At 40.9% G+C, this 13462-nt stretch overlaps 1 pseudogene; it reads left to right on the forward strand.

Annotated features, from left to right (window-relative positions):
* The first annotated feature begins 10524 nt into the window (after nucleotides 1-10524).
* LOC102709132 lies at nucleotides 10525-12824 on the forward strand (annotated as a pseudogene).
* Nucleotides 12825-13462: the final 638 nt, after the last annotated feature.

A 13462-nucleotide genomic window follows, 5' to 3' on the forward strand; every position in this document is an offset into this window, starting at 1 on the left:
AACCTCCAGGCACAGACATCGACTCGACTAGATTTTGATCCCCAACGCCGGCACCAGGAAGGCCTCCATCGCCCACTGATTTCCTAGCAACCTTGCGTCCCGAGCGCTATGGCTAGGAAGATCTCTTCCCCATTGCCGATCTAATCTGCCCAGTTCCGATGGGTGCATGTTCAGCAGCGGGTGGTCGTCGTCCCTGGCCAAGCCGCCACCGTGCCCCTTTGTAGCTGCCATCTGTGTTGCTTCAATGCCGAATCTTCGTCACCCTGTCATTGTGCCTAGGGATCGGTAAAACTCAGCTAGGATATGTTATGCACACTCTTGAATGGAATCCATTGAAGATTTCCCCACTAAAGACTACATTTTGTCACGATTCAACTAGCAATCCTTTGCATTTACCTCGTATTTTCCCATATTTCTCATGTATCTGTAAGCTAGAAACTTCTTAGTGAAGGATTTACCAAAGATTAATACACATGATCTTATTTACTTTGAGGAGGTGATTTTATTGAACCAAGTCACCGCTAATTAAGTCACGAAAGGTTCATTTCAGTTAAATCTCTCTATGTCAATTTCCATTCATAATATTCTAGCCCTTTTTAAAAATATCGATGCAAATATTCTCTTTAGTCACTGTTTAATTAATGTAATGTTCAGCGATGTGCGTTATTAACTTGGGCCACTAAATTTTTTTTTGTCAGGAGAATCAGAGAAATAGATGCTCTGAATTATTCTATTATGCATATACGAACCCTCTACTGATTTTCTAATTTGATAAGTAGCTTATCTTAACCTGATTTTATAATTTTCAGCAATACCCTGTAATTTTCAGATAATAACCTCGTAGAGTTTCCTGCATGATATTGCTTTCTGTTTGTTGGCTATTTTGATAGGAAAAAAAGAGATTTTTTTATTGTACCTTAAGATGTAGATCGGTTGTCCAATATATAGCCCATCCAATGGTCCATGTAAGTTGATGCTACGACTCATAGAGTAGATGGTTATTTGGAAAAAAGAGATTTTTTTATTGTACCTTAAGATGTAGATCGGTGTCCAATATAGCTCATCCAATGATCCATATAAGTTGATGCTATGGCTCATAGATCAGGTAATAGTGTAGTAGATGGTTATTTTTGGAAACTATTTTCATGCCACTGTTGTAAATAATTAATTAATGAAGGGTATTTGATTAGTAGTCAATAACATGATCATCGGCGGCAGCGGTGTGATTAGCGGAGCCGCATCTAGCGTACAGGAAGTATTCCATGTATGTATACCATGGGCCGCACAACATAGAGGGCCTGACAGCACCGTAAGGCCTGCTATGCCACATAAGGCCTCTCACAGTCCAAGCAACCGAGACCCGTAGATCTAGAAAAAAAATAGGTTGAAGAACCTATAGAGCAACAAGATCTACAATGCATTCGTGTCGGTGCTCATACAGGGGGGCATGAGCGATGGGGGAACTCGAGCTCATACTAGGGCCTGCAGTCGGTGTGCCGGAGACGGAAGGGGGAGCCACCGATGTTCAGCTCGGTCTCAATGCGATGTGCTGCTCTGCGAATCATGGGGGCGGAAGAAAAGGAACAGATGCCGCGATTTTGGCGTGGGCGCGAACCGGAAAAGAATAACGCGAGGTGGGGGAGAAGAGCATGGGAGCCAGGGGCATTTGGGGGGATTGCACCGCTGAGTACACGAGCATGGGGAATGATGCCCACAATCCGGTGCCCTAGCCATGGAGTCTCCCTCTCCCCTTTCAAACTGACAAAGAAACCGGTATCCCCTGCAAGACTCGAGCGACCTCACAGGTTATGGTTCACTACGGTTTTTGCCTTCTCTTTCCTACGTGGTGGGTTCAAGGGACGGGCCGGATCAGCCGATTGTGAGAGGCCTAATGTTGCTTGAGTGATCTTACCGGCGTGATAAAAGTGTTATTTGTACATAAATTTTGGGATTGTTTAGTTTTACATTTTCCTTATGAGCACACATGGTTTGAATTTTGGACCGAACTTAATTGTCAAAATTTAATTAAGTATATATTTGAAGTTTTCCTTTTTGTTATCACATTTCCAAAAACTATACGTGAAGGGATATTTTTTCACCATATTTATTTAAAATTCCAAAAAGTATTTGACAATATCAGGTTGAAGAGGAGTTTTATTCGCCTGTTCTTATTATTGTTTTGGCTTAAATTGTTATTCGTTTTTTTAGTACGCTTTTCAAACGGCTAAACTTAGCTTTTTTTAATGAAAGTTTTCTATATAAAAGTTGCTCAAAAAATCAAACAAATTCATTTTTCCACTTTTTAATAATTAATACTTAACTAACCCTATGCTAATTACATTTATCATTTTGCGTGCAAAACAAAATGTTGAGCTAATAGGTTAACCAAACACAGCCGAACGGAGCAAAACATGCGCTAATTACGAATATTGATTCAGCCGAGCCGACCTCCTCTGCTTTACGATCCCTGTCTTCCTGCCTATTTTGTGCTGCCTCTTTCCTGGATTCAGCCGAGCCGCCTTCGTCATCCTGTCTCTTTCCTTCTATACAAAACGATTTGATCCAGAAGCGGGTGCTAGCGGTGGATGGAGGCGGCATCGGAGCTGGATGGATGCGACGGGAGATCAATGCAGAAATACGAGCAGTGGCGACGTACGATTTTCTTTTTTCGTTTTACCTTCTGCATCGAACACAACAGCGTTGGGCCTCCCTACTAGCAAACTCAACCTAATTAGTTTAAATGACTAAATTAACCCTCCACCTCACTTAAGCAAATGACGAATATATCCATCAAAATCAATACCTACTGTACTACTACTACCTCTTAAGTAGAAGATACGTAAAAGGCACAAAGAAGGGCTAAAATGACATATTTTGTAGATATACGAAGCAATTAGCCAGAACATACAATATACAGTATTTCATAAAAAGGACATATGGTTCGAAAAAGAAAAAATAAATCAGTACGAGGTTACATTGTTCCCCATTTTTCCTCATTTGTGATATTATGGACCTGAACTCGATCTATGTTGTGATCGTAAGATCTGAATTTATAATACATGTTTTTACCAATTTTGCTATGATTATTTTTACCAATACTAATTTAAAAACTCTCCCATGAGCTACTATATCAATTAAATATATAGACTAGACTAGGTACTATTTTATTATTATTTTAAACGTCAAGCTAACAAATTAAAATTTTTTAAAAACTTGCATGGCCATGGCAGCTCATTTCTTATGAAAAGTATATCTTGGATCTGAGATGTAAACGAGTTGTCCTACCGATGCTTGGAAATACAATCATTGTATTTTTATATTTTTATGAGTTACTTGCTAAGAGCTAGACCGTCGAAGAAGTTGTCTTTTAGAATATCTAGATATTGTATGTTATCTTTATTGTTGGGGTGGCCTAAGATTGCCCATGCCACGAGAAGTAACCTATGCATGTCTATGTACTTGTTCATGTATTGTTTTTAAATAAGTGTCATGATTTACTACTGTAACTTGTTATCAAAATTTTCCCCACCACGTGTGGACGTATATTGTCCTCATATATGTATTGGAGTGATTATATATAATTGTTATTGTGTTGAACTAATTCTTTTAAAAACACAATATGATATTTTGTACTTGGCTTTAAAAATGCATTTGTTATATGACCTTAATTGGACTAATCTTGAAAATTAATTTGACTAACATGAAATTTAATTTAATGATTTATTACATAAAATATTATGACACCGTAGCGTTAGCACGGACATGTAACCAGTCTATCCTATAGTGCACAAACTTATTTTACTCATTGGACATATTTAACGGCTCAAATCATCTGCATCAAATCAAATCAAATCAGACAGTCCACGTTTCATTTACCCTCTTTCCGTTTATCGGCTCTCCAAATTATGCTCACTTTCCATGTATCTTCCCCACATTAAATCTCATGCATTAAGTCTGAATTTTTAACTATCAATATATTTTTTTAAAACTTCAAAGAAGTCATGCAATAAATATTTTCTAGGAATTAGATGATCACTTAATATAATTAAATATCTTTTCATATAATATATAAAGACATGAAAATTTTTTTAAACTCATAATAAATTTAAAATAGAGAGTTGCACAGTTGTTTTATACGTTTGATATATACAACGTTAGCAAATTATCATTTATTATATAAAGACGGGAAGTTGATGCAACTCATGTTTGTATGAAGTAGTTTACATTAAATTTAGTTTTATAGAGTTTAAATTTTATGTTAATATCAGATAATATGAATAAATTATTTAATTAAAATTATCTTTGCAATATATGAACTTTGTATTGTAGTGATTTTGAAATTAGTGTATCAATTATCCTTGCATTTTGTTGATATTATAGTGATTCTAAAATTAGTAATTATAGGTTCTAATATTGTTCAAGCTTGAAAACTCTTAATTTATTATAATATGGTCCAATCTATAATTAATTATACAAAGTTATAATAGTCTCCGTTAACTGACGGTTTGCTGCTATTTTGTCAGAGTCCGTTTAAATAATCAAATTAACAAATGCTTGATAGACAAATAAATTCGAATGTTTGGTTTATATATGATTGCATTAAAATAAATCTATAATATCTTAATTACATTATAAAATTATAAATTAGACCGTAGAGTTAGCACAGTTATATTGCTAGTAGAGGATGGGAATCCAGTGACTAGATGATGAGGGTGAGAAAATTGGGGGGAAAGTTAAATGTATTTTTATTGTTCTGTTTTGAATTATATACTCAAGGAAAATAAATCAAAAGAATATACCTGGCCGCGCAGGCGAAAAGTTGGCACGGGGCTGCGTTGTGGATATCTCAAATTCTCTTTTTGATGGGTATGCGGTGAATAATATTTCGTAGATACACATAATTCAAAAAGAACCCAGACGATACAGTTTTGCTGAAAACACACTTTAGAGAAAATTGTCCCACAAAAAGTGCCTAAGAGAGGTAGTCAAGTAAGAAAATTAAAACTCTCCTTTGGTAAGTGCACAACCACTCCTTTTTAGACAAGTCTAGCATAACAAGTTTAGGGCGCTGATGGCTTATTATCTTGAAAAAATATAGCAGTGAATTAGCATATGATTAATTAATTATTAGCTATAAAAGACTTAAAAGGTGAATTAATATGATTTTAAGCAAATTTCTAATAGAATATTTTTTAAAAAATAGTCGTTTAGTTGTTTGGGAAATATGTACATAAAAGTGATATAATATGGATTGGGAAGAAAAGGGAAGGTGGCCTTACTCCTCCCAAAATCAAAACCTTTGCCTGGAGAACGCTGAGATATTGTTCTACTTTCCTTTCCGAGAGTGAATGCGAGAATGAGTAACATCGATCCTTCTTGTGGTCATTGTGATCGGGTTAAAATTGATAATCATTTGCTCTTTAATTGCCCTCTCAGTAAACTCACTTGGCTCATTTATAAACCACACTTAGCTATTAGCATGTTCAATGAAAATATGTCTCAAGCTCTGTAACACCCCGAGCCCATTTAAAGCCTAGCAGTCGTGTGGTTTATGTCTATATGGCTCAGAAGTAGACGTGTAGTGGTAGTTTAGTATTACCATGGAAGTTTAGGTAGGTGAGAGCCTACTTATTAGCCTTTGTGCTCCAACCATAATATCCCAAGTTAACCTTTTTATATAAAATCAGGACGGAAGTATAAACGGGATACTATGCAGACGAGGGTCGGCTCAATGTATAAATCAGACTAATACAAATTTTGGATACAACATGTTATATGCTCACATCATTTCCTACATCATTGTGGTGTATATGGACCATGGTACCTTAAACAATAACTTTACGGTCCAGCTATGCTACTCTCACCTGAATATATTGCTCGTTGTTGCTCAGGTTATTATGGAAACACTAAGGGTCTGTTTACTCTTCTGGGTTGCACTTGGCTTGCATCTGACATGCAAAAAAAATATTTTGTTTGGTTGTTTGGCCGAGGTCCTCAACCAGGCCCAGTAGATGAAAAAGGTGCTCGTGGCCAGGGCGAGTAGAAATGACCGATTCCGGCTACGCTTCTTGGCTTGGCCTAATGCATGCAGCTGACCTGCACATACGCGTGCAATCGCTGCACCCACACGTGTAGATGGGAGAAATCCCCTCACCTTCCTTTCGCGAAACCTCCCAACCTTTCCATCCTCATTTGCTCCCCACTCATGAAAAGCTAGGGTTAGGATGCTCTAGGGCGGTGGTTGTGCTAGCAGGTCGTAAACCGGACAGGAGCATCTGGATATACTCCTACAATCGATGAACTCTTGCCTCCAGACTGTCACGTGTCCTCTATTATGCCCTTCGTCCTGTTGTCGCCGAGATCCGCTTGGTCACGTCCCGCCATCATGCACCACACCCATCTCCCAAGTCGATCTTCAACTCTTCCTCGTTGGGTTCAGTCCAATCCCTCTGCGTCAAACTATCTGGTAAGAAATGGATAGGTTTCCTCCCTAACCATTGCAATGTTGGGTCCCTTCTTCCTTTATATTGTAGCATACTTCACTCCTTTTCCTATATTTCTTTACTTGTTTCCTTATTGGTGTGGATTTGGCCACCGTCCCTTTATGTAAATGATAGATCTACATGCTGATTTTGGTGGAATAAATTTTTGTGACTCTATTTATGTTGTTTGTTGGTCATAGCCTTTTTATAGGCTTTGCATGTTAGGTTAGTGGTGCTAAGATATTTTGTTGTCACATCTACTGATTCTTTAGTATTGCACAAATGAATGTTTGGTCAATTTGTTGTCCCAACACCCCTATCTTTTCACTTATACTTGAAAACCAAAATTTAATTTTTAACCTTAAATTTAGAGTTGATTTTGAGATTCTCCACCAAAGTTTATTTTCTAGCCTTGGCTTTTCAATCGCTAAGAATACGTATATAAAGTTTTATTCACAAATTATTTTTCGTTTCCAAATATGTCATTTGACTTTTTTCATACAAACAAATGATCATCCCTGTAGAGTCGGAGCACAACGAAAAATAGAAGGGCTTGAATAGAGTTATACATTGATTTGTGATGTACCATAGATGGGGCTCTCCGGAACTAACCCATCATGGCATTCATAGTGGATGAATCCTTATTAAGAATCCTCATTTTTCAACTAGGATGAAACCCTTTGTCTAAAAAGAACATCTTTTGACTAGGATGAAACCACTCATCCAAAAAGAACATCTTCCATAATGTAAGGGCCTAATGTTTTTTATGTTAGCCCCACACTGTTCTATTTTATCCCTCATATTTTTTTCTTTGTATATAGAAGTCCAATCTTTACAATAAACACCTTAAAAGTAAGAGCACATACTAAATCTGCTCTTCTCCACTCTCTCTCCATCACTTTCCTCTTCACCTCTCCTCCACCGGCAAAGCATTCAATTCCCTATTCTGACAGACACTGCTCTCCTCTCCCCTTCGACAGAGTGGATCTGACCAGCAATGGGCAGATCGAGGTGGCTCGAGCTTCCTCAACATAGAGAGGACGATAGAGGCACTGGATGCAGTCAAGAGATCAATGCCCCTGCCGATCATTGGAGAGCTCAGGGTCATTCCCTAGCTCGATGATGATGACGACGACGCGGATCTGATCCCTCTCCATGCTCTATTACTTCAATAGAGTCAGTGTTCAACAATAGAGTTAGAGGTTGCCAGATTAGGAGACACCTAAGGGGGCAGCTTCTCAAGCGATGGAGGTGTCATAGATCTGGCGATGCTGCAAGCTTGTCGATGCCTCCCACCACGCCATGCTGGGTGTATGAAGTTGGGGAAGAAACGCTATGTCCAAGACATAGCTCCAACTATGGCTCTGCAATTTGTCTGGGAAAAACATAATATCTTGCATAGGATATAAGAACCTCTCAAAAGCCACCTAGGCCCACACATTCTTTCCTCCAAGACTGCATGCATCCTATGTGGTGAGTTAAAACCACTTGTCACATTATAGCACTGTGAATGCTCTCAAAAATCCATGATTACTCGATCATGGGGGTCATCTTTTCAAAAACGAAAGGAAAGGCTAAGCGGTATATTTACAAACAGAAAATAGTTTGCGAGTAAAACTTTTATAGACGTGTTCATGACGACCTATAAGCCAGTGCTAAACAAATAAGAAACTAAAATAAAAAAAATCAATCAGCTCTAAACTTAAAGGTAAAAATCTAAATTTTGACTTTAAGTATAAAAAAATGGAGTTGCATACATGTTCGAGGCTTCGAGCAGATAGCGTGGGAATCGAGATAACACATCGGGCATTCTGTGTTGTGCGGACTGCAGTTGATATACAGTAGCTGTGATATCCAGCGTTTGGTCCGTGTGTCCTTTGCGTTATAACAGGCGCTGTAGGAATGATGGACGCAATACGTACAGCAGCAGGAGGATGGGGGGATAAAATGGCGTACGCGAGCATGACACGGACTACGCGCGACGGACGAAGAACATCGGGTGATGATGAACAAAATCAACTTTTACTGCCTCCGGCCAATTTTATTTATCGTTTTAGACAAATAACTTTGTCTATTTACTTCCTGATTTGACTGTCCTGAACGACATATAATTGCGTCTGGAGGGAGTATTACTCGTGTAATCACTCAGACCAATCTGTTAAAGCTCTGAACGATGAGGACGTGTGTGACGGACCAATATTCTTTCGCTTTATTTATTTGACGTCTTTAACTTTTAAATTTAATTTTCACTATTTATCGTATTCAAAAATTTTATACAAATATGCAAAATTATAAGTTATTTTTAAAGTTTATTTATTAATAGATTAAATCATAACAAAATAATTAATAGTTATGTTTTTTTATTAAATCAAAGGGTTAAATATAGACCAAAAGGGCGCTAAAGTTTTTCATCGCTACGTTAGTTTCTGGATGTTACTGTACGCGAGCCGTGACGTTAATTAGCATACACAAACATCCAACTTCTTGGAGGAATGGGCCATCCTATATATCCTCACAAAAAGAGTTCGCTGCCCTCTTTTTCTATCAGGCCATTTCCATGCATGGCATCCGAATAGCCAGCTGATTGTCCCACGTAGGGTTGGGCAAGATTAGTACGGTTTATTCGATTCGATCTATTCGGTTTTTTTAGTATTTTGGTTTTTGAATATTGAAAACCGAAATTTACACTAAAAAATTATTAACCAAATCTAAATAACTAAATTATTTTGGTTAGGTTATTTCGGTTATCTGTTAAAAACCAAAATTATTAACAAATCTTTATAAGATTAATAGTTATAGTTTCACTGATAAAATGACAACAATAAGTTCAACACATCATGCATAATAGATTGATAGTTATAGACTCACGGAAGGAGTCCGAGGAGTGGAGGTTGCATCACATATTCACACTTGCCAATTGGATTGGGTTAGGACATAACTTAGAGAATATAGACTGGCGATGTGTTAGTTCGATTAATTTGATGATTTCGGTTTTCTAAAATAAAAACCGATTAAAAAACCAAAAACCGAAATAATTAATTTTGCAAACCAATTTAAAAACCAAAAACTGAAGTAACTATATAAATCGGTTATTTCGGTTTAGTTTCGGTTAACATGTTCGGTTTTCGGGGAATTTGCCCCGCCCTAGTCCCACCATGATGGACGCTTTAGTGTGGGGCTGAGCTGCGGAGGGAACATCATTGCCGCGACATGGAATCTTTGTGCTACACCTAGAATTATCTAATCAATTATACTCCATTAATTTTTTTATTTGACACAATTGACTCTTAATTCCCGTTTAATCATTTATATTATTTAATTTTTTTATAAATATGTAAAATTACGAGTCGGATTCAAAGTGTCTTTAGTAATGAATCAAATCATAATAAAATAATTAATAATTATGTAAATATTTGAAATAAGAGCGAACTTAGAGCCACAAGTTAAAAATATTAAATAAAAAAGTGAAGCGACTACCCAGCAGTTGTGCTGCAGTTCTCTGTCCATTATTGTAGACACAGAGAATCTACGTGATCCAAAACAGGGCTGCATTTGTAATACCCCACGCTTCAATACGACATGGTCACAAGATAATTAGCAGCGAGGTGTGAGATTTCGAGCTTCGATTTTATTGCTTGGGTGGACGAGCGGACCACGAGCTACATATTTCTCGAAGTTCATATGAGATCACGGCATGTGGTTTTGATTTGGGCCATTGGATCTTAATTAACTTTTTGCTCTTATCTTTTCCAATTAAGAAATTAATACTAAAAAGGAGATAGAGGATCCCAAGCCTTCTCCATCGTTTTGTGATCTCCTCCAGCGTCCCAAGCCCTCACCTCTTGCCAGTCCTGCCACCGGAGCCGCTGCTTCCTGTGCTGGCCCAGCTTGCTGCTGATGCGTTTCGTTGCTTGCTATGCCTTGCCTCGTTTGCTCTACGTGAGCCTTTGCTGTTGCTGCTACCAGCCAGAAAAGTGAAGAGGAGGAAGACGAAGGAACAAGAGGAAGAAGATACAAGGGAATTGGGGGGGGGGGGGGGGGGGGGGGGGTTCTAGGTGGGGATTCACGATTCCCATCGGATTGGTCTCAAATTGAGCTCCATATATACTGCAAGGTATTTACTCCCATCTCGTACTTGTTTAAAGTAGTAATCGAGTTTAGTTTCGGCGGTTCAGTTTTAATTACCAGCTGATTATTGGTACGTTGAATGTTTACTACAAAAACTAGGGCTCAGCGATTAGGAGTCGAGTGTTGTTTTGGTCAAAAAGGAAAGTTTTAGGTGTTTTCTGTATCTTTCCGATGGTGCTGGTTTCATTAATTCCATTTGGATTAGAAGTTTAAGAGGAATGGCTAAAACAGTGCTGCTACCTTGGTAATAGAACAGCAGAGCAATTCCTCGTTTTAAGTTTTGGGACTTATAGAAGAAGAAATATATTTTTACCTCAACGTCAAAGTTGTGCATAATTTATTGTCTTAGATGTTTCTATTGCATGGATTTGGCTAAGAGGCTTACAAATCAATATATGTGAATTCAAGGATGCAAGAAGTGCAAAAGATCGAGTCTTGCTTCGTGGTGCCTAGCAGGAAGACGCCAAGGAGGGCGCTCTGGCTCTCCCCCCTCGACGTCGTCATGGCGAACAGAGGCCACACCCCGCTCGTACACTTCTACCCGCCGCTGCCGCCGATTTCTTTGACGTGGGTAGGCTAAAGAAGGCCTTGGCTGAAGCCCTGGTGCTCTTCTACCCCTTCGCTGGCCGCCTCGCCGTGGACGGCGATGGCAGGCCGGAGATCGACTGCAGCGACGAGGGCGCGCTCTTTGTTGTGGCTCGCTCAGAGCTCACGATGGATGCCTTTGATGACCTCAAGCCGTCACCGGAGTTACGGAGGTTGTTAGTGCCCCGTATCGAGCCACAATCCATTCTGCTTGCCATACAGGTCAGTTCAGCACGAGCTCATCTTCGTCTTTTCGCTTATAACATAAAATTTAAATTTTAAGTTTCAAATTTAAAGTTCATTTTAAAATTTTGCACCCAAGGTTTTTTTTCCATCACTAGCTTTAGATCGCTAAGATTATAATATATATAAGTTCACTTTTACTATTGATGAAACGTTTGATTTCTTGTTCTTCTGTCAAACATGTGCGCAATACATAAGGGGGGCTAGGAGGGGAGTATGTATGGGCTTTTTGACTTGCGTGTACGTCTATAGATTATCATCCAACAGCAGTGATCGGATTTGATTGATTTATAAATATGCTGTAAACAATCGCTTCCTCTGTTTGGATCTTTTATATGTTGGAACATGTGATTCATTTGTCCTGCAATATTTATCGTTGTGCAGGTGATGTTCCTGAGGTGTGGCGGCGTGGCGCTAGGGACGGCAGTGCACCACGCCGTCGTCGATGGCCCAAGCACGTTCCACTTCCTACGGACATGGTCCTCTCTCTGCCGAGACGGCAGCGCCGCCGCGGTGTAACCCCCATGCCACGACCGCACCCTCATCAACGCGCGCACCTCGCCCGCCGCGGCCCACCCCGACGCGCGCTCCGTGTTCATCTCAGCGCTCAGCCTCCGCGAGCAGCCGGGCCCAACCACCACCAAGATCTTCGCCTTCTCAGACAACCAGGTAGGATCTGCGGCGGCGGCGGAGCGACCGCCACCACCTTCGCCGCCGTCAGCGCCCTCGTGTGGCGGTGCGCCTGCGTCGCGAGGCGGCTGCCTCCGGACGCACCGACGCACGTCAGCTTCCCGGTGAACATCCGCCGGCACATGAGGCCGCCGCTCCCGGACACCTACTTCGGCAACGCCGTCGTGATCGCCTCCACGTCCGCCGTGGTGAGGGAGGTCGTCGCCGGCGGCATCGCCAGCGTTGCCGCGCGGATCAGCCGGGTGACCCGGCGCCTCGACGGGGAGCTGCTGCAGTCGGCGATCGACTACAGCGAGACGACGGCAGGGATGATGGCAGCGACGTCGTCGTCGTCGTCCGGCCGGCCGGCGGCGGCGAGGGGCAGCCTGGCGGAGACGGAGCTGCGGATCATCAGCTGGCTGGGCATGCCGGCCTACGACGCGGACTTCGGGTGGGGGATGCCGCGGTTGATGTGCCGCGCGGAGTCCGTGCGCGGCGGGTTTGCGTACGTGATGGACGGCAGGCCGGGGGATGCCGGCGGCGGCGTGCGTGTGCTCGTGTGTTTGGAGGTGGAGGCTGCAAACCTGGGGGAGTTTGAGCGGTTGCTTTATGCCGTGTTTACCCATGCGAGGATTTAGCCGTGAATGTATACTGTGTTCTACTGGTTCGCTGTGTTACATACTTCCTCCATTTCGTAATGTTTCATAATATAAGACTTTCTAGCATTATCTAGATTTATATAGATGCTAATGAATCTAAACACATATATAAATTATATACATTTATCAATAAATGAATTTAGACGAGTCTAGAAAGTCTTACAATATGAAACGGATATAGTAAAATTGTAATTCTTGTGCACATTTGCTATCTTGTTATTTACCACATGTGGACCTAATTTATGTTAGAATAATTTGATTAAAATCATTTTGTTCTAAATAGTTCTACTGACTCACTATGAATATTAAACTACCATGAAAGTTGTGTTGATCTAGATGGAAGACAAAGTCACACACATGCTCATGGCCGAGAACCAGAGGAGGGGGTTCCATTGACCCAGTGTCCTAGGGACCAGAGGTGAGGATCCAAGACCAGGCCAGGTCTTGAGGTCCCGTTGATGGAAGCCCGAAGTCAGAGGCCGAAGGTCAGTGGGCCTGGGTTCTGAGGCCAGTGTCTCGAGCCCGAGGTCCCAAGGTTGGGATCTGAGGCTGACGCGCCAAGCCCGAGCGTCACCGAGAACTTGCCATGTTCCTGAGGACTAGAGTGAGATTTCTAGGTCCCAGAACACGGGATCCCGAGGCTAGGGGTGTGTGTTGGTTTGGACAAGGTCAGAGCTAATTTCACATAACAGCTAG

Source organism: Oryza brachyantha, chromosome 1 (genome assembly GCF_000231095.2).
Source record: "Oryza brachyantha chromosome 1, ObraRS2, whole genome shotgun sequence".
NCBI classification, from domain to species: domain Eukaryota; kingdom Viridiplantae; phylum Streptophyta; class Magnoliopsida; order Poales; family Poaceae; genus Oryza; species Oryza brachyantha.